Source organism: Eriocheir sinensis, unplaced genomic scaffold (assembly GCF_024679095.1).
Source record: "Eriocheir sinensis breed Jianghai 21 unplaced genomic scaffold, ASM2467909v1 Scaffold513, whole genome shotgun sequence".
In the NCBI taxonomy this organism is placed as follows: Eukaryota; Metazoa; Arthropoda; class Malacostraca; order Decapoda; family Varunidae; genus Eriocheir; species Eriocheir sinensis.
The window spans coordinates 111,768-135,154 of NW_026111847.1; the positions used below are offsets into that span (position 1 = coordinate 111,768).

The window sequence follows — 23,387 nt, forward strand, 5'->3', positions numbered from 1 at the left end:
CAATGGAAAACAAAATAAATAAGATAAATTAACATAAAAAAAAACGAAAACATGCATCCATTCCCCATGAAATCAAATGGGTCATTGAGTACTGACTTGAACGGAGTTGCGTCAGTATGAATCGCCTCAAATGACTTGACGTGACTCGACTCGACGCGACTCGCTTGGTGTAAACGCAGCATTATTATTATTAACAGGTAAAGACGCGATTAAAGATGATAATGATGAGAAATGGAGATAACCGTGATAAAGTGGAAGTTAGAGGCGTAAAAAGATAAAAGATTAAGAGAGTTTATTGTATGAAGAAAGAATTAGTGGCAAGAAGGAGGAATATGATTAGAGGCATGATAAAAAAAGTTAGTGATCAGATAAATGGAGTAAAAGAATACGGAAGGATGATTAGGTTTTTTTTTTACAGTATGATAATGTTATAGTAGTTGTAATTATATCAGTGCATTATTATTATTATTATATATCACCATGGATTAGAAATGCATGTAGCAGTGGAAAATACCCACTTCAGATAGATCACGCCACCGTCTATAGGAATGTCATCCGTCTTGGTGTGTGTAACGAGCATTCCGCCAACTTAGAGGTCACCTTGACGTACGTGACCAGTTGTAACTTCATTATTTTCCACGTCTCTAATCTCACTCCTTCCTGAGAGCCCAACTGATACAGACCTACGGTCTCGGCTCTCTCCAACGCCCCTGTATTTAGGTTAAGAATATATTCACCTAAGGCAGCGAGTGTTTCCCTTCACGCCTTGTTCGTCCACCAAGACCCTGTCTGAGCTGCTCGCAACCAAGCCACCACCGTTTCAATAAGATAGGGACACACACACACACACACACACACACACACACGCACACACACACCACAACACAGCACAACACAACATAACACTCCTCTCCTCATTCTCTCCTCTTCCTCTTCTTTCCCTTCCCTTCCCTTCCCTTCCCTTCCCTCTCCTTTCCTTCCCTTCCCTTCCCCTCCCCTCCCCCCCCCTTCCCTTCCCTTCCCTTCCCTTTCCCTCCCCTCCCCTCCCTTTCCTTCCCTTCCCTTCCCTTCCCCTCCCTTCCCCTCCCCTACCTTCCCTTCCCTTCCTTTCCTTTCCCTTTCCTTACACTACACTATACCATACAACACAAGACTATGCAGCAACACAAGCAACAACACTCACCAGGTACACGATATAAGGGGAGAGGAAGACGGACACGTAGCCCATGGTGTGAATGGCCCCGGAGCCGAGTCCGCGCGCCACCGTGGGCAGCACCTCAACCGGGTACTGCTGGGCCACGTTCATGGACATAGTGATAAGGAAGCGTCCCATCACCTCCAGCCCGAGCACCGTCAGGGAGTACTCTGTAGGGGAGAGGGAAGAGAGAGTAAGCGTGGAGGATGTGTTGCTTTGGTATGTAGATTTCTTTTGGTAGTCCAATTCCTTTATGCAAGAGTTAACCCGAATGTTTCCCTGCTCTCCTTATTGCATCTGCACACAAGTTTAATATTTTATTGTACTTAGCAGTTCACTGACTTGTATTGCCCCTATTGTAGTGTATTCTTGATTTTGGTCAAAGAAAAATAATGTTAGTCAATGGTAGAAAAAAAAGTTAGCGGTGAGTGCGATGTATTTAGAAAAGTAGAAAAGTGGGAGATTGAACTTCAGGCTGAAAAAAATAGGAGGAAAATGTTAGCCATTGAAAGAAACAAAACGTCGGAGGCTTTTACCGATGCCATGCCAGTTATTCCACACCCCGTCGTCTTGTGAGGGTGTTCAGAAGTCGTTCAGTGCCCTCATTATTAGCGTCTAGTATTCTCGTTTTTGACTGGCTGCTGGTATGCGCTCTCTCTCACACACATACACACACACACACACACACACACACACACACACACACACACACACACACACACACACACACACACACACACACACCACTTTGCCCATTCTCTTCACTCATTCCCTTCCTCCACAATAGCTTCTAAACACCCTTCCATACACGCACAAACACTCCTCCTCCTCCTCCCCTATCCACACACACCCCTCTCCCCCCCACGATCACCCACTACTTAAACCTACCCCCCAGCCCCCACATATACCCACCCCCTCACACACATACCTTGGGGCACAGCCGTGATCACCAGGCAGACGCAGCCGCTCAGCACTAGGCTCCAGACGGTGGTGTGTCGGCGGCCCAGCTTCTCCAGCGTCACCATGGTCAGCAGGTCGGCGGGGAACTCCACGGCGCCCACGATGGTGAAGGTCACAAAGAAGTTAGGCCCGATGTGTTCCGCGTTGCGAATGTGGGCGTCGTAGGCGAGGATGATCACCATCCTGGGAGGGAAAAGGGATGTTAGGAGGGATTAAGTATGGCTAGAGCGAGGTTACTTTAGTTAAGGTTAGGTATGAGCGGAGTACGGGCTGAAATACTGTGCTGAAAGGCGCTACAGATGAGTGGGATAGTTATTTTTTGCTTATTTTGTACCCACTGCCCAGGTAGGTTCTCTTGAGGGACCTGCTGGATGGCCCCAGGTCGTTGGTGACGCAGACAAGCATTTTTAAGTGGCTGCCGTGATGCATGACTGTTTCTTGGCCCATGCTGACCCCGGGTGAACTTCTTGATCAAAATCACTAAAGTAAGGTTTGACTGAAGGTCTGGACAGCATGTAGGTACTCTTCCGCCACTCGGCGACGGTTGAATCGGTTGGATTTGAACCCAGGTCCGTGGGATTACCGCGTCCTCGGACTGTTCATTCGCCCACCGCCTCCGCCAAAGGGGAGTGTGAGTATTGCGTGTGATAGTAATTGAACGTAGGATTAGTTATGAGAAAAGGATTGTATAATAGGCTTCGAAGAAGTTAATAGAGCTAGGAGAAGTATAGAGAATGATTATAATGATGATGAATGGATAGGGAGCTTAGGTGAAACCTATACTCTCTCCTACCACACATACTCACTCACTCACTCACTTACTCACCACGTGATACAGAGTACAATGAACCGCAGCCTCAGCACGGAGTCCTGAAAAGGTCCAGGATGGTCACCGACTCCTTCTCCTCCATCTGCTTCTCACCGAAGAGCTGAAGGGGGGACGAACGATAGATGAAGGAACGAGGCGAAGAAAAGTGCCGCCGTATTATTGGACATTTCGACGCTTGGGCACACACATTTGATAAGGCTTTCGTAGAAGTTTTGGGCATTTCCAGAAGCGGTTATTTGACTCTGGTGGTAGTCTGGCCCTTCTTCTGTACCCTTAACCTAGAGAAACACTCATGAAAACCCGAATGATCTCCTTTTCGGCCCTTGGAAATAGTTGACGTGAGGACCGAAAGCGTCTAACAACACAGGCCTTAGACTGTAAAGGGAAACTACTAGATGCAGAGTGACAAAGGAAAAAAGAGGAAACACACACACACACACACACACACACACACACACACACACACACACACACACACACACACACACACACACACACACACACACACACACACACACACACACACCTCGAAATCCTTAACCACGTCAGCATTCAGCTCCTTCTTGTTGACCTTCGCTGCCTTCTCTAGAATCGTGACCGTCCTCTCCAGCTTCCCTTGACTCAGCAGCCACCGCGCTGACTCCGGGACCAACCTGCGAACACCCCCTCATTACCTGCTGACTCGTGCTGAACTTAACCTTACACACAGTACCTCACTCCCTTCCTCTCCCCCTCCCTCGTTCCCCCCATCGCTGACTTTCTTTTAATAATTCATCTTTTATTTCACCCTTCTTTATCTTTGTATTCCTTCTCCTCCTCCCTTATTTCATTGCCTTCCCCTCAAAATGCTATTACTTCTATTTCCTCCTTAATTAAATACAACAATAAAATATTCAATAACTTACAACACTATCAGATATAATTATAAACTAAATCAGTACCCTTACACACACACACACACACACACACACACACACACACACACACACACACACACACACACACACACACACACACACACACACACACACACACACACACACATTCCCTACTGTGATCTATCTCATTTCCTATATTTCCACGTTCATTTCACCTTACTACCCTCTCTTTTTTTCTCTTCTTCTCTACCATTTTTCTCTTTCTTCCTTCCTCTTTTATCGTGTTTGCTATTCCTACACAACTTTTCATTTCCTCGTCCATCTTCCTCTTTTCTGTCCACCCACCCCCACCCACCCTCTCACCCTCTCACCCCCATACGTACCAGATGAAGGACACGGCCACGAGTTGAGGGACGTGCATGGCCAGGGCGAAGAGTGTCCAGTTAGCTAAGTAGACGGCGAGCCACGGCATGACGCAGAGCCCGGCCGTCAGGAAGACCATGATTGGCACGTTGGCCATGATGGTGCGGTACTCGCTCGACACGTACTCCAACACTGAGGAGGGAAGGCGTCAGTAGTAGTAATAGTAGTAGTAGTAGGAGGAGGAGGAGGAGGAGGTGGAGGAGGAGTAATAGTGGTAGTTGTTGTGGAAGTGATACGTTGTAAAAGGTATGAAAGGGTGGTTGTAGTAATGGTAGTAGTAGTAGTAGTAGTAGGAGGAGGAGGAGGAGGAGGAGGAGAAAAAGTAGTAGTAGTAGTAGTAGTTGTGACTCTAGTGTATTGTAAAAGGGACCTGCGATGTAGTGTAGTACGAGTAGTATACGTGACTGTAGGTATTGGCAACAGTAGTAGCAGTAGTATTGGTGGTTGTAGAGGTTTCGCCGCGACACATAACCCATTACTACCAAAATCTTATCCGTGCAAAGTACACAGCTGACACCCTTTACAGCACCCTCAGTGAAATTAGCATCAGCACCTGCATCAACAGTCAACACCCCAAGAGAGGCTGACCTAGAATCCGATCAACGTCAACACCCAAGGAAACGCAGACCACGATAGCTTTCCCTGGCGCCACTAACACAGGATATAGGTCATTGTGCAGTGTGTTGTCGGCCATGCACAACCTCCATGCCTCACCCCTTCACCCCCCCCCCCCCATTGATCCCCCTGCTTCACCATTACGCTCTCTCCTCCCCCTATCTCTCTCCCCTGTCCTTCCTCTTCCTCCTCATCCCGCCCACATTTAATGCCTTCTTTCTCTCCCTTCCCTTTCTCTTCTCCTCATCACACCCACCTCTAATTTCTTCTTTCTCTCCCTTCCCATTTTCCCTTCTCATTTTTCTTTCCCATCCTCCTTTCGCCCCCCTCGAGTAATTTCTGCTTTATCTCCCTTTCCATTTTCCCTTCTTATTTCCCCTTCCCATTTTCCCTTCATCATTTATCCCTCATCCCTTAACCTTGTTTTTCTTCTACTTTTTTTTCTTATTGTTTTATTTTCTATATTTTTCGTCTTATTTCTGATTCTTCTTTTCATCCTCCTTTTCCTTTTCTTCCTCCTTCTCCTTCTCCTTTTGCTTTTTCTCCTCTTCTCTTCATCGTTCTCTTAAAACCTTTCCCGTCCCTTCCTACCACCCACTACACTCCTCTCCTGTCCCTCTATCCTTTCCCTTTCTCCCTGCCGCCACTCACGTAGGATATAGACCACCATGTAGTGTGTGTCGTAGGTCATCCCCACCAGCACTCTTAGGACCGTGAAGGAGGTGAAGGAGGTGGCGAAGGCGGACGCGATGCCAGCCAAGGCGCCCATGAGGTTGGTGAGCACGATGATGGGGAGGCGGCCGAAGTAGTCAGCCGCCCAACCGAACACCGGGGAGGCGATGAAGGCGCCGGCGAAGTATAGGGACTGGGCTGGGGTTGCCAGTCCTCCTCGCAGACCCAGTTCAGCTGCGGAGAGATGAGATTGTTAGAGGAGGAGGAAGAGGAGGAGGAGGAGGTGGAGGTGGAGGGATGGCTAGAAAAGAAGGAGGAGGAAAAGAGGAGAGCAAGATAAGAAGGAGGAAAAAGAGATCGATGGAGAAAAGAGGAGGAAAAAGGAAGAGGAGTTGGAGAAGGAGGAAGGAAAGGAGAAGGAGGAGGAGGAGGAAAAGAAGAATGAGAAATTTGGCGAAAAAGAGGAAGAAAAAAAGAAAAAAATAGAACAACAAGAACTAGAAGAACAGGAACAAGGACAAGAAAGAGAACGAGAACAAGAAAACGGAGGAAGTAAAAAGAGCAAGAGCGAGAGGAAAAAGAAGAAAAAGGAGAAGAAAGAGAGAAAGTACTTTTAAAAGATACCAATACTGACGGTGGTGTTGTTGTTGTTGGTGGTGGTGGTGATGGTGGTTGTGGTGGTAGTGGTGGTGGTGGTGGTAGTGGTGGTGGTGGTGGTGGTAATAATAATAATAATGCAGGTCAATATGGCGGTGGTTGTGGTTTTGGTGGTGGTGGTGATGAGGTTGGCGGCGGTGGTGGTGGTGGTGGTGGTGATACAGGTGGTCGTGTCTTACCTGCGAAGTGATGGTGGGGTAGTAGAGGGAGGAGTAGTCGTAGAACCAACCATGTGTACAGGTGGTGGTGGGCCAGCTGGTGTTGTGCCAGCTGGCGTTGGTCTCTATCACCTGGGAGACGGAGGGAGTGTTAGTGGTGGTGGTGGTGGTGGTGATGGAGGTGGTGGTGGTGATGGTGGTAATGGAGGTGGTGGTGGTGATGGTGGTGATGGAGGTGGTGGTGGTGATGGTGGTGATGGAGGTGGTGGTGGTGATGGTGGTAATGGAGGTGGTGGTGGTGATGGTGGTGATGGAGGTGGTGGTGGTGGTGTGATTTACTCTCTGTTGTCACTGTTATTATAGTTTCTTATTTATATATGGACTATCACGTATCACCTAGTAACCTTGCTTCCCTCTCTTCCGTTCTATCCACACTAAAAGGTCTTATCAAGGAACTAGATTTGTCCTGCATCATCCCCTAGATAGTATTGGTTTTCCTCCTCCCCACTGCGACTTAGATAAGCACCGAGGCCACGCCTTTATCATATGGCCTCAGTTTTATTTTTCACCTATCTCGGCAAAGTCCATTTTCGGCACTTATTGTAGGTTCTCGTGACCCCCAAATAGCTTTCATCTACTCACTGCGACGGAGATTAGCACCGAGGCCACGCGTACTTATACCATATGCCCCTAACTCTATCTATTACCAACCTCTGCAAAATCCACGTCGTATCTCCGGCACTGCTCGTAGGCTCCCGTGGCCGCGTCCCTGGGCACGGTGAGGTCCCTGAGTTGGTCCGTAGTCAGGTTGAGGTGGTCGAGGCCTTCCGGCGGAGCACACCAGTGGGGCGGCGCGAGGGTCATGAAGATTTGGCCGAAGTAGACGAAGACCAACATCACGTTCATGTAGCAGTTGACGAAGAACAGGACCTGAAGAGTGGAGGCTTGTCAGGGGGTGGTAGTGGAGTAGTGGTTGTTTATTGGAGTACTTCAGAATAGAAATGGGATAACAGTAAACGAAGAAAAAGGCATTAAGTATGGAATGTTGTGAAAGGGTGGTATTGAATTTCCATTTCATTTTCCATTTTCTTTCTTTTTCATCTACATTCAGTTTCCCTTCATCATCATTTTCGCCATGTATATCATCATTCATTTACCCTTCATCAATTTATTCATCTTCATTCATTTTCCCGTCATCTTCATCATTCCATTCCTTTCCATGTCCTCACTAACCGTTTCCCTTTTGTCTCATCAACACCAGAGAGCAGTTAAGCATGCTCTCTAAAGACAGTTCCTCTCTCTTTCTACACCACACTACATTCACAAAACACACACACCTTTTCCCAAAATTCAAAATTCAACATGGCGAAAAAAATAACTGCCTCGGAGTCCCCACCTGGGGGGGGGGACCATAAATTCCCCCAGGGAGGACTCCCCTTCTGGCTGCCGACTTGAGAGGTGTTCTGATAACTCCTCGAACCTCCTCCTTATCAATTTCTGCAACATTCGCGGTCTCCGTTCTAATTTTCATTCTGTGGAACACCATCTCTCCTCCTCCAAACCTCACCTTCTCTTCCCCACCGAAACACAGGTTTCTGAGGCTACTAACAGCAACCTCTACTCTGTTCCCTCCTCCTATCTCTATCCTAAATTTCAATCCAAAGCTGGATGTTGCGCCTACGTGCGCAACGACATCACTTGCTCTCGTGCCCACGACCTTGACTTTTCTGAATTTTCCACCATCTGGCTAAGACTTCACTGTCATTCTATTACTAAATACATCTGTGCCGTTTATCTCTCACCTAACTCTACTAACTATGTAAAACTCTTTGACTATTTGAACTCTAAAGTGGAGCGCATCTTGACCCACTCTCCCTTCGTTGAAATCTCCATCTTGGGAGATTTCAATGTTCACCACCAGCTTTGGCTTTCATCCTCTTTCACTGACCAGCCTGGTGAACAAGCCTACAACTTTGCTCTCCTCAACGACCTAGAGCAGTTGGTTCAGCACCCTACTCGTATTCCCGACCGTCTTGGAGACAGGCCCAACATTCTAGACCTCTTCCTTACCCCTAATCCTACTGCTTACTCTGTCAAACTGTTCTCTACGTTGGGCTCCTCCGATCATAACCTTATTTCTGTATCCTGTCCTATCGCTCCTGTACATCCTCTGGATCCACCAAGGAGGCGATGCTTCTGGCATTTTGCTTCAGCTCGGTGGGACGACCTGAAAATGCACTTTTCCGATTTCCCGTGGAATGATTACTGCTTCCAGGAGAGAGACCCCTCTGTGTGTGCTCTGCGCATCACAGAGGTGATTGTCTCTGAAATGGAGGCATACATTCCACGTACTTTCTCTACTCCTCATGCTAAAAAGCCTTGGTCTAATCACGCTTGTTCTCGTGCTATTAAAGATAGAGAGGCAGCTCACAAAAGGTTTCAGAGCCTTCGAACTCCAACTAACTTTGATCTATACGTTGCAGCCCGGAATCGTGCCAAATCTATTCTCCGACTTACCAAAACTTCTTTTATAAATAGAAAATGTCAACACCTTGCTTCTTCTAATTCTTCTCGTGACTTCTGGCATATAGCCAAAATATCTCCTCCAATTTCACTTCTTACTCTTTCCCTCCTCTCCTTAACCCTGACGGCAGCACTGCCGTCTCATCTGTCTCTAAGGCTGAACTCTTCGCTCAAACTTTCTGTAAGAACTCCACCTTGGACGATTCTGGGCATATTCCTCCTACTCATCCCCACTCTGACTCCTTTATGCCTGTTATTAAGATTCTTCCTAATGATGTTTTCTATGCCCTCTTTGGCCTCAACTCTCAGAAGGCTTATGGACCTGATGGAGTGCCTCCTATTGTCCTTAAAAACTGTACTTCTGTGCTGACACCCTTCCTGGTCAAACTCTTTCGTCTCTGCCTATCAACATCTATCTTTCCTTCCTGCTGGAAGTATGCCTTTGTACAGCCCGTGCCTAAGAAGGGTGACTGCTCCAATCCCTCAAACTACCGCCCAATAGCTTTACTCTTATGTCTATCTCAAGCTTTTGAATCAATCCTTAACCGGAGGATTCAAAAGCACCTTTCCACTTCTAATCTTCTATCTGATCGCCAGTATGGATTCCGCAAAGGGCGTTCTACTGGCGATCTTCTTGCTCTCTTAACTGACTCCTGGTCATCCTCTCTTAGCAGTTTCGGTGAAACTTTCTCTGTTGCGCTAGACATATCGAAAGCCTTCGATAGAGTCTGGCACCAGTCTTTGCTTTCTAAACTGCCCTCTTTCGGATTCTATCCCTCTCTCTGTTCCTTTATCTCCAGTTTCCTTTCCGGCCGTTCTATCTCTGCGGTGGTAGATGGTCACTACTCTTCCCCTAAACCTATCAACGGTGGCGTTCCACAGGGCTCTGTCCTATCACCCACTCTCTTCCTGTTATTCATCAATGATCTTCTTTCCAATAACAAACTGTCCTGTCCACTCGTACGCCGACGAATCCACTCTGCATTATTCAACTTCTTTCAATAGAAGACCATCAAAACAGGAAGTACACAACTCCAGACTGGAGGCTGCAGAACGCTTAACCTCAAACCTTGCTATCATTTCTGATTGGGGCAGAAGGAACCTTGTGTCCTTTAATGCCTCAAAAACTCAATTTCTCCACCTATCAACTCGACACAATCTTCCAAACACCTATCCCCTATTCTTCGACAACACTCAGCTGTCACCTTCTTCAACACTAAACATCCTCGGTCTATCCTTAAATCAAAATCTCAACTGGAAACCTCACATCTCCTCTCTCGCTAAATCAGCTTCCTCGAGGTTGGGCGTTCTGTATCGTCTCCGCCAGTTCTTCTTCCCCGCGCAGTTGCTATCCATATACAGGGGCCTTGTCCGCCCTCGTATGGAGTATGCATCTCACGTGTGGGGGGGCTCCACCCACACAGCTCTTCTGGACAGAGTGGAGGCTAAGGCTCTTCGTCTCATCAGCTCTCCTCCTCCTACTGATAGTCTTCTACCTCTTAAATTCCGCCGCGATGTTGCCTCTCTTTCTATCTTCTATCGATATTTCCATGCTGACTGCTCTTCTGAACTTGCTAACTGCATGCCTCCCCCCCTCCCGCGGCCCCGCTGCACATGACTTTCTACTCATGCTCATCCCTATACTGTCCAAACCCCTTATGCAAGAGTTAACCAGCATCTTCACTCTTTCATCCCTCACGCTGGTAAACTCTGGAACAATCTTCCTTCATCTGTATTTCCTCCTGCCTACGACTTGAACTCTTTCAAGAGGAGGGTATCAGGACACCTCTCCTCCCGAATTTGACCTTGCATTTGGCCACCTCTTCTGATTCTTTTTATGGGAGCAGCGATTAGCGGGCTTTTTTATTATTATTATTTTTATTGTGCCCTTGAGCTGCCTCCTTTGTTGTAAAAAAAAAAAAAAAATTGTCACTTCATCCTTATTCAATTCCCTTCTTCAAATTCCCCAAACAACCTCACGACGACGACTTCAGGACCAAACAGTGAAGCCACCCAATGAACTCAACACAGCTGGAACAATGAGCAGGTACAGGAAGGCACTTACCATCTGGTACCTGCCGAAGCCGCCGATGTGGTCGAAGATATCGTCAAAGGTGTTGATAGCCATGGTGGTGGAGGAGGTCAAGTCAGGTCACGTCAGGTCACGCAGGTCTCAGGGTACGGAACAAGACGCGTTAGGTCAGGTCAGGTGAGGTCAGTTTGCCAAGACTCGAATCTGAAATTTTAAAGAAGTTGATAGTTTTAGGTTTATTTCGTTACAGAGAGAGAGAGAGAGAGAGAGAGAGAGAGAGAGAGAGAGAGAGAGAGAGAGAGAGAGAGAGAGAGAGAGAGAGAGAGAATCTAAACGGGAGTATAAAGAGCCAAAAAATAATCTGCTTGAATTGACGAGGTTGTGCTGTAGAATGTTACGAAGAGAGAGAGAGAGAGAGAGAGAGAGAGAGAGAGAGAGAGAGAGAGAGAGAGAGAGAGAGAGAGAGATTGCTTGACCGTGAGAAACATATATTTTGGCCATCAGTTACGCTCGACTCAAACATAAAGAACGGATCCGATTTCATGATTACCACGTTGCGAAACTTTGCCAGAGGAGAGAAAAAAATAATAAATTGTTACCTTGATAAAGAAAAAATACGTGATGCAATTCTTCTCCCTCCTCCTCCTCTTAATTCTCCTCCTCCTCCTCCTCCTCCAAACCCTCCTCCTCTCCCTCCTCTTTTATCCACTCAACATGTCCTTCTCAGCCTTCTCTTCCAAGTGATATCTGCAGAAGTAGTAGTAGTAGTAGTGGTGGTGGTAGTAGTAGTAGTAGTAGTAGTAGTAGTAGTAGTAGTAGTAGTAGTAATAGTTGAAGTGGTGGTGACAGACTGACGGACAAGCGTGCCCTGAAGTGACTTGATTCTTCGTCTGCGTTGTCCTCTTATTATTCTCTCTCTCTCTCTCTCTCTCTCTCTCTCTCTCTCTCTCTCTCTCAACACATCCTTCAACTAAATATTCACTACAGTAGAAATGCAAAGTTATGGTGGTATTTGACTAATATAATTTCAACTAGTGTGGACTATAGGACCTGTGTGGTCTGAATATCTATGTAAATCTCTGTTCAAGTCTTCGTTAGGTATTACCGGTGTGTGTGTTGTGACTTGCAAGGTGTTACCGGTGTGTGTGTTGTGACTTGCAAGGGCATTGTGGCTCCTGGGGAAGTTGATGATAGCCAGGTGCAGGTGTGTGATGGGAAGGAGGCGGTGAAGAGCTGGTATAACTCTGGCAGTGACGATGGGCAGTATTTAAACTCTTCGTACACTAAAAAATCGATCCAGAAGCCACGCCCTCTCCCTTACCCTCCCTCCACTGTAACATTACCTTAACTCCAGCCTCCAGATCCAGCCAATCACATCCCATTGCCTTACAGGAGGGGGCTTGGTATCTGGGTCAGTTTTGCTTAATCTATGTTGACTTTCAATGCGTGAGGGTGACTTGGACGTTAGATAACTCGTCTCATCTTTATCTTAATCGTCTGATAGTAATGAGGTTAAAATCAAGGCAAGTATAGAGAGGTATCGTCACTCTCATAGAACGTGAAGAACCAAATTTTGAAATGAGCTTTTTTATTAGGACCTCTCGGATGTTTTTTATGTTATAAACTACTACAACAAAATAAAATAAGATGTGGAGTTTTTGTTATATACCCTATGAAGCAATTGTCGGTGAATAAAAAATATATAGAGAAATGTTCACGGCATCTCATCCTGGACGATGATTGGCTGGCGTCTCGATAAGCTCCGCCCTTCCTGAGTTTTTTTGCTCATCTCGTTGTCTGCCCAAACCAATGACTTTCCTCACTCACCTGCTTCCTGACCCCAACGAGTTCACTTTACCATTTTTGAGAAAACAGACCACCATCATCTTCCTGAGACAGATGCCGCTCACCTCACTTGGCTTATGTTCGAAATTTGACCTCTGTATAATTTTACCTCGGGACGTACCACACACCATCAGAAGCAGAAAAGCATGCAGATCTAGAATCTGTGCTTATAAAAGTGATGCGACGAAAACCAGCTGAGTACTAAGGGGTTGAAGGGAAATAAGTACAAGAAAATATTTATTCCCTACTTCATTTAACTCGGATTTTCGTATGTGTAATTTTACATTATTGTTACAATTTTATGCTAGTGTGATGCAGAATCTTCTCAGGAAGATGATGGTGGTCTCAGGTTTTCGTAAAAAATAATGGGGTCAGGAAACAGGGTGGGAGTGAGGTGTGTGAAGTCGTTGGTTTGGGCAGACAACGAGGATGGGGCCAAGGGTGGTTATAAGGCTATAGGTTAGGGCCAGTTGCCAACGAGTGATTTCCTCCCGCCTGTATGACGATACCTTCTCTATACTTGCCTTGGTTAAAATAACACTTATGTTTGTTGTAAAGTGTATGTTGGATAATTAGAAGTCTTCTGTTTAGGACACTGCTGATCAGCTCTAGATCACTGCCCGGATCTGAATCTGATCTGGATTCGCTCTGGGTGAAGCCAAGTATAGAGAGGTATCGTCACTCTCATAGAACGTTGGATGTTTTTTTATGTTACAAATTACTACATTAAAATTAAATATGACGTGGATTTTTTGTTATATATCCTATGAAGCAATTATCGGTGAACTGGCGAGTCTAATGGTACAAACATAAATTGTCTGTCATGTGTCTGAGGCAAGATATAACGAATAAAACATGAACATGTACCACGAGAGCATCCATTATACAGCCTCTCCCCTCCCAGTAAGCCAGAGAGCGAGTCAGTCATCAGCGGCCTCTTTACAAATTGTCTGAAGGCGGCATGGCTCTAACTTTATCTCTTTATCTTATCGTTATATCTTGCCTCAGACACAAGACAGACGATTTCTGTTTGTACCATTTGACTCGGCAGTGAATGCAGAACTTTCAATACTCAGCGAAAAAATAGCAATAACCAATAATAAAGACGATTCGGTGAGTTGCAGTGAAAGCTGTGTTCCAAAATGTTTATAACACTATTTATTTGTAATTATTTCCTGAGTAAGTTTTTAAAGGAATACTGTTATAAACGATTACATTTCATAAAAGAATGTCTCCTGAACGGAATGCAGTTGTCAAATTATAGTTAGAAGATACTGTAAGCGAACTGCAGAAGTATTTATGAGAATGTGTCATTGTGCGGGGCAGGTGAGGTGAGTAGGAGTCTCAGCGCGCGTGACGTCACTACCGCCGCCCCCCCCCATGCGCGGGCAGAGGGTTGTCTGGTCTGGCTGACTGTCGGTGGAATTCTCAAACTATCTTTTCCCCCTTCACGCGAGGAAACAAGGCTTCGTGGACCAAACGGCATTCTCAGTGACGAGGAGGGTCTTTGATGCAGCGCGCGAAGCGGCGAGCGGGACAAAAAATGAACTAATGTCCTCTCTTGACGACAAGGAGGTGAAGGCCCGCTCTTAGTCTCAACTATTCACAATAGTTATCTTTTTGAGCGTTTGTAGGGCGGTCACTTCGAACCATAAGCATGAATTAAGATGGCTGGGATGAATTTTAAAGTGACGGACAAACAGGCTTTCTCCGGGCGCTTGTTTCACAAGTCTGTATGAATATGTGGTGGTATTTGGTACTCCGTGCTGGGCTTACCACAGCCAATCTACAAACTCGTGACGTCACCTGTGGGTGGAGCTTAGCAAAGCTCAGCAATATACATGATACCATTTTCCACCCACTGATAGGAGCTCTAAAGCTAGTTAAAATATATTTATAAGTGAGAAATAACGAAGGGAGAAAGAGATGTCTCATGGAACAGGAGGAAAATAAAGAAAATAAAAGCAGTTTATTCTAACGAGGTCTCTTAAGCTCCGCCCACAGGTAACGGGATGATATGAAAGCGAAGCAAACATAGCCATGGGTACCAACCAATTAAATGCATCAATGTAAAATTTCTGCTATATATAATGTATGTCACTGTATCAAGCTTTGTTTACATAAATATTAGTCACACTATATAATCCATTATAGAAATGTACCTAAATTGCATTAAGGTTTCGGTTTTCAACGTTTGTTTGATTTACAGTAGTACCAACACTACACGGAAAGATTGTTTCGAAGGTTAGGGACTGGGCATACCCTTCAACGGAAACACACTCTCTAAGCGACGCTTCGACGAAGAGGGAAGAGCTTCACTGAGAATATGGCTGTGTGTGTGTATGAAGACTGTGCCCCGCCCCATCCACGAAGCGCGACGTTTTATCGCTAGTGTCTTCTACATTTTCATATTATGGGGCATGGTTTCGTGTGCTGTGGCCTCGTGGCCAGTGAAATGGGAGAACAAAAGAAAATTTATAACCTTTCAAAGCTTTCCAGGGAACAGAAAACTTAGAAAAATATGGATAGAGGCCTGCAAAAGAAAGGACATGCGAAAATACGGCGACGTGAAGAAGTACCATTATATTTGTTCAATGCACTTGAGGGTTCAGTTTTTCAATTTCCACCTAACAAATGAAAAGTTAAAGCTCTCCATAACATCACAGTCCTGCCCAACGCTGAACTTGCCAAGACTGGATAACACCACCAGGAACTGCATTTCATATGAAGAACACATAGAGTGAGTATTGATAATATTGAAATTAATACACCATGGCGGAGTACATAATTTCATACAAAAAAAATTGAGGTCATATGTTTGGATATATCTTGATTGTTATAATGTTGTAATATTATCTGTTGATGGTTTTGTTAAGTAGCCTCATTCATATCATGATCATATTAAAGGAGAAAGCGATAAGGTAAGTGATATTTTGAAGGTTGCATTGCTATTATTGTTAATATTAGCCTACTATCATTATTGTTATTATTATCATCGTTATTATTGTCATTATATTATAGCTATAATTATGATAATCAATATCATTGTCATCATTACTGTTATTGTTATGCATGGCATAGCTGCCTTAATTTTTATCACGGAATTAGTAGGCTATTCAATATGAAAAATTTAGAAATATTTTAGTTATTACAAAAAGAGAGCAAATGGCGTTAAAAAAAAAAGAACAAATTCGATAGGTGGCTCATCGAAATTATTGTTTAAGTTTGTTTTGCTATACTTGATAATCTATATAGTTCTGTCCTTGACTTTTATACTGTGTGTGGGTATGTGTATAAACCTACTATTATAGTTATGTTTTATATAGGGTCCAAACAGAGCTCATTATGTCCTGTCTCCATATCTATATTTGTTCACTTTCTCTTTAAATTTGTTCACATTTTGAACCTCAACAATCACCTCTTCACTCAAGCTGTTCCAGATGTCAATTAATACTTCGATATTGGAAACTGTACCACGGGGATCTTAATCGCTCAAACATATTACTCTTGCTGTGTTTCTTTGTACTAGTAGTAAAGTGCCCAGTGCCCGGTAACGCTACTCTGGCACAGTGTCTATACTGTATGTGTACCTTACCGGTACTGATATATATTAAAGACCCCTTGGACTGGGCAGTCGTCTAATGTTGTTGAGGTCGCACCCTACACCAACATAATGTGTTTCTCTGTGTGCGTGTGTTGTATATTGGATTAAATCGTTTGTTTAGGTATGTGATGCCATGTAAATAATAAATTTCATATGAAGAATCGATGTTCTTATCATTACAGCTCCATATTTTTACTTATAATGCAGTGTGCAATGCGCTTGCCACGGAGACAACGAGGAAGGGGCGTGGCCAAGCGTGGCTAGGCTAAGAGTTGCCAACGAGTGATTTCCTCCCGTCCGTATGACGATACCTTATCTATACTTGCCTTGCTCTGGGTAAATAGAACGCAGAGCGACAGATCAAAGCAAAGCACACACACACACACACACACACACACACACACACACACACACACACACACCGCTCCGGTAGCTCAACTGGTTGGAGCTCCGCGCCAAGCAGGCGACGGTTCGAGCCCCGCTCAGGCCGGATTCTTTCCGTTGACTAGAAGTGGTTACTGTCCCCCCTTGAGCAAAGGGGATGGGGTGTGTGGTGTGTGAGGTCCTAGCAGTACCCATAGATCGACGATAATGAGCACTTCTGCTTTACGTCGGTGACCTGTATATATCTCCCACAATTCCATTGTGCAATATATACTTCTGTTTTACAGCTTTACTGCCTTCAGAACCATTTCTGCAACATCGTCTTATTATACGCTCTTCACTCATTATGGGAGGCGCTCTTGGGTTGTATGCTCGAAATAAAGTCGGAGGAGACGCTGAGTGTAACCGCGTGAGAGCTGGACACGGGTGTCGTCTGCCACAACCCACCTCGGCCTCTGGATCAGGCAGATGAGGATCCGGATCACCCAGATCATGAGAATCCAGTTCTCAGTGGTAAATAGAACACGGGTTCTTCAGCCAGATCAGTGATCTAAAACGGATCCTTGTAAATAGAAGAGGTCTATTGATTCAGCTTTTTACATATATGAATTGAGAGAGAGAGAGAGAGAGAGAGAGAGAGAGAGAGAGAGAGAGAGAGAGAGAGAGAGAGAGAGAGAGAGAGAGAGAGAGAGAGAAGGTGACATACATAGGTAGACAGATCTGTAGGTAGGAAGGCTGAGAAGCTGCTTGCTACATTTCAGTAGGACAAAATGCTGTTCTTTTCACAATATTCCCAGGACGAATCGTTGGATCATTGAAGGATATTTGCAGCACACTACAATTAACATCCGACCTAATTGGTGGCACATACCAATAATACTATATGTGTTGGTGGAGGATGATTGTAGCGTGTTAAACACAAACCTGATGAGTCAGTGTTGATGCATTCTGAATGAAAGTGTGCCTCTAAAAAAAAAAAAAAAACGGCCCTTTAACCACATGCCAACCATTTCTCCTCCCTTCTCTCGCCTTGGCTATCCTCCTCCTCCCCTAGCCCTCGGCCCCTATCACTTCCTTCGTCCCTCCCATTTCTCCTCCCATCACCGTATTATATGAATAGGAACAAGGTGAGGGTATGTTATAGATAAGTGATTATTAACTACATAGCGGTACAATTCCAAGTGAGGTAAGACGTATTTCAATGCTGATAACTGTGCAATGATTCTGGTGCGCCTCAAGTAGTCATGAGAAACACACCTCGCCTCAAAATACCCTCGGTTGGGGAAGGGATGTGAGGAGCAGGAAGAGGGAATGAGGAGGGATACCGAGACATTGGGGTAGGAAGGAGTGGCCTGGGGGGCTGTTCCAGGACGTTGGTGGAGGGAAGCCAGACGAGAATCTCACACCTCCGTCCGATTCGTATAACACCTTAGATATGATGGACCTGACAGCTTTTAATATCAGTCATAAACTTCCTCTACATAACACATATAGCAGTCGTGGTATAAGTTAGTGCTTGGCACCAGGGTCCGGATGTTAATTAAAAGTGCTGAAATATCACACTGATCCAAACGATCTGTTTAGGAATATTTATGAAAACAGTTTGTCCGCTGCTGAAATATATAGGGTTAGCCAGAAACACACACACACACACACACACACACACACACACACACACACACACCAGATACACCGACAACACACAAAGGACCATAATATTAGTTTAGAATTGACTCGCAGAACAGAGTGACGAATGAGGAAGAGGACAAGACGTAAGAGGAGGTGAAGGAAGAACAGAAAGGAGAGAAAGTTGCATGACAAAGATCGTTGAAAGGATTCTCGGTAATCACCGCACGAAATATACGAGCGTAGGGAGGAGGAGAAGAAGAGGAGGAGAGGTGGAGAGGTTTTAAGGTCTTGTTTAGAGACTAGGACAAACACGCAAGCACAGTAGGGAACACCGCCTTGCCTTAATTCAGTCAATATATTCGCAGCCTCGCCAGCCCTGCAGCCTCCACGTTCACAGTACGGAAGGTTACTCACCTCAACGTTGTTGTTGTTGTTAAAAGATTTACCCCTAGTATCACTAGAGGAACGGGCCTTTGTCCGAAGAGGGAGCACGGGCCTTAGCCAAAGGCGGCCCGTAGCAGGGTGCCGACAGACCGACTTTATCGGCGATCGAAATCTAGCCGACCAAGACGGTCTGTCGACGAGGACTGGCGTGTCTCTGACCACCTCAACGTTGTCCTATCATCGTTATTATTATTGACATCCATGAAAGGGCATCAAGAGAAGCTTAGGGGGGTACGGGACACCAGAGGTCAACTAGCTAAACTATCGGGTGTTACGATGAAACTAAGTAGGTATCTATGTTGCCTACATTTTGTACGAGCCAGAACAATGTATGTATACTTATATGTATTCTCATACGTATACATGTGCGTATACGTGTAGCGACACTTAAAATTACACAGCACCATTAATACATAGCCAATCACTTTCATTTTTTGGCTGTGAATAGTCTTTAGGTATGCCTAGAGCCCTATGGAAAATATTCTGAAAGTTTCCCATATAGAAAGGCATAATGGTATTTCTTTTATTATGTTCGCCGAACATCGCTTAAAATCGTGTTTTTTTGTCACTTTTTCCTCTTAATACTCCTATCTCCTTTACCCTATCAACAATATCTAAACACAGGTCCCTAGCTACTTGTACAATCAACATTCCCTGAACTTTTCACGTAAATCTGATTGATTTTAGATTTTCTGCGATTAAAAAAAGAGACAAAATTTAACCTTTAACTCGGTCCATTTAAACCCGCGCCAAACATTTAAGATTTGCGCTACGAGGAAAACATTGCTCAAGGATTATTTCTAGATGGTATAAGAACGTTTTTAACCCAGATTTGCAAAAAGCTATATTTTGCCCCTCCCCCCCAAGGGTCGCATACCCCCTTAACATAAAACTCATTGATATAAACCCAGAGTACCCTCGATGAAAAATAAGACATTAACAGCAAAGTAAAGAGGGTAAATTAAAGGGAAGAAAAAAAAATAGATCAAACGTGCATAAGTATGAATGATCCCAAACGCGAAAGTTGTTTCGGAAGATTCAAACAATAAGTTAATGGGTAAAAGATATTCAGGAGGCGGTGGCTGAGTGATTAGCGTGCCGGCCTTCGCATTCGGCACGTTGTCCATGATGCGGGTTCGAATCCGCCGCTAGCCACCTGGGATTTTTCAATCACCGCCGAGTGGCCTAAGACTACCCACATGCTGTCCTGAAGACCACCTATCAACCCGGACTCTAGAAGAAACTGTGCAAGTGAAATCAAGATTGAGCTCCGGGGGGTGTTATAGTAATTGTAGTACATCAGTGTATTATTATTATTATTATTATTATTATTATTATTATTATTATTATTATTATTATTATTATTATTATTATTATTATTATTATTTAATATCGCCACGAATTAGGCATGCAAATATCAATGGAAAAAACCCACGACAGATAGATCACGCCACCTTGTAGGAATGTCATCTGTAAGTGTTTACTGTCTCAGTATGTATACAAATCATTTCATCAAGCTTAGAGGTCACCTTGACATACGTGACCAATTGTAACTTCATTATTTTCCAATCTGTAATTCGTCACTCCTCCCAGAGAGTTCGACCGACACACACCTATTGTCTCGGCTCTCTCACCAACGCTACGCTGTATCTTAGGTTAAGAATACATTTCTTCTAAGACAGCAAGTGTTTTCCTCACGCCCACAGCTCCCCGCAACCAAGCCTTACACCGTTACAGGGGCAGCATGAGCCAATAATAATGGCGCCACTATAAACAATTACCTGCGCCATGACAGGCTCGGGCCAACCATCAGGCATCTATGAAAAAGCCTACCGGCGCTATAGGCCACATGTAAAAAAAAAAAAAATATATATATATATATATATATATATATATATATATATATATATATATATATATATATATATATATATATATATATATATTCTCATATCATATTTTAGCTTTTTTTTTTACTTTCAATTTATAGCGCCGGTAGGTTTTCTTAGTAGGAACCTGATGGTCGGCCCCCGCCCGTTCTAGTGCAGGCAGATGTTTAAAGTGGCGCCATCTTGCATTAAAGTGTACTAAAATCGGCATTTTCTGCTTTAATGTCAAGTGTTGATGATACTTTTTTCTGTTATTTAGCAAAAGTTATATTCGTTAAAGATCACAATATATCCACTACAGTGTTGCTTTCATTCCTATCATCGATACTTTAATGCTAACTGCTCTTTTGGACTTGATAAGTGCATGCCTTCACCCCCTCGCGGCCTCACTCTACAAGGCTCTACACTCTAGAGTCTAGCTCACCCTTACTCTGTTGAAATACCTAATGCAAGAGTTAATCCGTATCCTCATTTTTCATCCCTTTCATGGGCAAAGTCTTTTTCTTATGGCTTTAATGCTTTCAGCTGGGGAGGATCAAGTTACTGAATCTGACATTTCTTGTTTCAAATCATGTTTAATTTGTGAGAGCAGTGCTATTGCGGACTGATTCTTTCTCTTTGTTGTGCCTCCTTTGTTGCAAAAGAAACACAATACATTTCAAAAGAGTGGTAGATTTCCACCTTTACTTTGTATCCTAAAATTAATAGCCCTTTTTTTTTATTTCTTCGCCCTATTAACTGATATAAAAAGTTCTTCATACTGCAGCCAAGTACATAACAAGGGCGATGTCTGCCACAAACGTCGCTATGGAAGATTTTTTTTTTTCTGTATACATCAGGACAGAAAGGGAAGTCGCGTCACAGATAATTCGTAATAAGTAAGTGGTAAGGGCTTGTGGAGTCTTGCGGTGAGAGAACTGTGTCAGGCATCATCAATTCTTTAGACCTTGTGATTGTGTGGATAAGTGCACTGGAGGGAGACGAGTGAGAGGTGGGAGGGTAAGGCAGAGAAAGGCTGCGACTTTGCACTCATCCCCATCCCTCCCCTGCCGATATTCCTTCCCTACTAACCCTCTTCATCTTCTTAATATACCTTTAAATAAAACAAAGGCAGCTCTAGACCCTTTATCGAAGGAGGCCAAGACCCGTATTCCCAGACGCTTTTGGCTCTCACAGCAAATTGATCGAGTTCTCATGTAGTTATTTTCCTGTTCATGGTACAGAAGCTTTCTCATACTACTACCAGGATCATAAAGCTACCCACGGATATACCACACAACATCTCCTACGAAAGCCTTGTCAAATGTGTCCTTGAGCGCCGAAAAGTTTTTGAACATGGCCTTGAGCCACTGAAGGGTTGCCATGTGACACAATCAAGCGAAGAACAAAGAAGGAAAATGAGATAGAGAAAAAATAAACAGACAGAGCGTACTTGCTGCGTCACGAGACCCTTGGAAGGAGGTGCGGCCATCGGGTTATGTAAGAGATAAGACTCGATTCTCAATGTTACCATACAGTGTTGAAGTATACGAGGGTGTGTGATAAGGGATTGAAGTGTTTGACTTATGGAACAGTTAAGAATCTCTGCAGCGCACGCATTGATGTCGTCAATATTGTATCACTGTCACTGAAGGTGTTGTAACGCATCTTATGATATTTTTTCTTTCGTTGAAATGCAGGTTATGCAATACTTGATAATGTTCTAATTACGAGTATAGCGTTTTTCAGCCAGTGAGTTTCGACACGTTGCATAATACTGGAGTGATAATTACGTTCGTGTTTTATTTTTTTTTTTTTTTTTTTTTTTTTTTAACAGAACGGATGAATGGGCGGTGGCCAGGGCATGACAGGGTTCAAGGGCAGGAGGGCAAGGAGAGGCCACCCGGCTGCCCACGAACGCGGAGAAAAAAGTGTTGCGTCATACCGCGGTAAAGGGTTGTGGTGTGTGTGTGTGTGTGTGTGTGTGTGTGTGTGTGTGTGTAATAATAATAATAATAATAATAATAATAATAATAAATGGTTTATTCACTTGTTGGCAGCCATAAGGCTGAAAATATACAAAGTACAATGAGATTTATGTGATGAGTAATGGGGGAAGTGGGGAAGGGTGTTTGGTGTGTGTGTGTGTGTGTGTGTGTGTGTGTGTGTGTGTGTAGGGCGTGGGGGGGGGGTCATGTGATAATGAAGGTATTTTTGGCATTTACAAGTGGTGTGTGTGTGTGTGTGTGTGTGTGTGTAGGGCGTGGGGGGGGGGGGGGGGTCATGTGATCATGAAGGTATTTTTGGCATTTACAAGTGGTAGGTGTGTGTGTGTGTGTGTGTGTGTGTGTAAGGGTGAAGGTCCACCATCTCCGTTAGTGCATAAAGGCGATTCTTTACCTTGATTCTACATTGAAAAACTTAATGTCGGCGGGACAGCCACATTCTTAGGTCTTGTACAGTGTCGAAGGAAGGTCACATACTGTACAAGTATGGAAGGTATCTTAGAGCCATATTCTTAATCGTTTCGGAGCCCGGGCACACACATTTGACAAGGCTTTCGTAGGAGTTTTGGGGCATTTCAAGAGGTGGTTTTATGACCCTTCTGGCGGTGTGATCATTCTTCTGTGCCTTGAACCTACAAAAACGCTCATTAGAAAGCGACTGATCT

The 23,387-nt window shown here is 44.4% G+C and overlaps 1 pseudogene; it reads right to left on the reverse strand.

The window, feature by feature from the left end:
• The window catches only part of LOC126992889 (organic cation transporter protein-like), a 29,061-nt pseudogene that overhangs the window by 3,486 nt on the left and 2,188 nt on the right, over positions 1-23,387 (reverse strand).